Consider the following 1,352-nt stretch of genomic DNA (forward strand, 5'->3'; position numbering starts at 1 on the left):
AAAAAAAAAAAAAAAGCTGGAGGCATAACACTACCTGACTTTAAACTATATTACAAAGCTACAATAACCAAAACAGCATGATACTGGCATAAAAATAGACACGAAAAAATGGAAAAGAACAGAGAAACCAGAAATTAACCCATATGCCTACAGCCATCTGATCTTTAACAAAGGCAGCAAGTCTATATACTGGGGACGAAACTGCCTTTCAACAAATGGTGTTGGGAAAACTGGATACTCATATTTAGGAGAATGATACTAGAACCGTACTTCTCACCATATACCAAAATCAACTCAAAGTGGATTAAAGAATTAAATATACATCCTGAAGCAATAAAACTCCTTAAAGAAAACATAGAGGAAAAACTCCAGGAATTAGGGCTGGGTACAGACTTCATGAGTAGAAACCCCAAAGCACAGGCAACTAAAGGAAAAATAAACAAATGAGATTATGTCAAACTAAAAAGCTTCTGCACAGCAAAAGAAACAATCAACAGAGTAAATAGACAAACAAAAGAGTGGGAGAAAATATTTGCAAAATATACATCTGACAAAGAATTAATATCCAGAATATACAAAGAACTCAAACAACTTTATAGCAAAAAAACCCAAATAACCCAATTAAAAAATAGGCAAAGGAGCTGAATAGGCATTTCTCAAAGAAAGATATATGAATGGCCAACAGACACATGAAAAAATGCTCAACTTCACTCAGCATCCAGGAAATGCAAATGAAGACCACTTTGAGATATGATCTCTCTCCAGTTAGGATGGCTAATATCCAAAAGACTGAGAATGATAAGTGTGGAGTAAAAGGAACACTCCCACACTGTTGGTGGGGCTGCAAAATGGTGCACCCTTATGGAAAATGGTATGGAGGTTCCTCAAACAATTACAGAGAGATCTACCATATGACCCACCTATTCCATTGTTGGGAATATACCCAGAGGAAAGGAGATCATCATGCTGAAGGGATACCTGTACTCCAATGTTTATTGCAGCTCTATTAACAATAGTCAAGAGTTGGAACCAGCCCAAATGTCCACCATCAGATGAGTGGATAAGGAAATTGTGGTATATTTCCACAATGGGATACTAGTCTGCTATAAAAAAGAACAAAATACTACCATTCCCAACAACACGGATGGACTTAGAAAAAATTATGTTAAATGAAACAAGTCAGGCACAGAAAGAGAAATACCATGTTCTGACTTATTTGTGGGAGCTATAAATAAATAAACAAATAAACACACAAACAAATAAAGGGTGGGGGGGAAGAAGACACAACAATCACAAAAATTCCTTGAACTTTTTAAGTCAAGTGAACAGATATGATGTGGGGCAGAAGCGGG

Source organism: Galeopterus variegatus, unplaced genomic scaffold (assembly GCF_000696425.1).
Source record: "Galeopterus variegatus unplaced genomic scaffold, G_variegatus-3.0.2 Scaffold3471, whole genome shotgun sequence".
NCBI classification, from domain to species: Eukaryota; Metazoa; Chordata; class Mammalia; order Dermoptera; family Cynocephalidae; genus Galeopterus; species Galeopterus variegatus.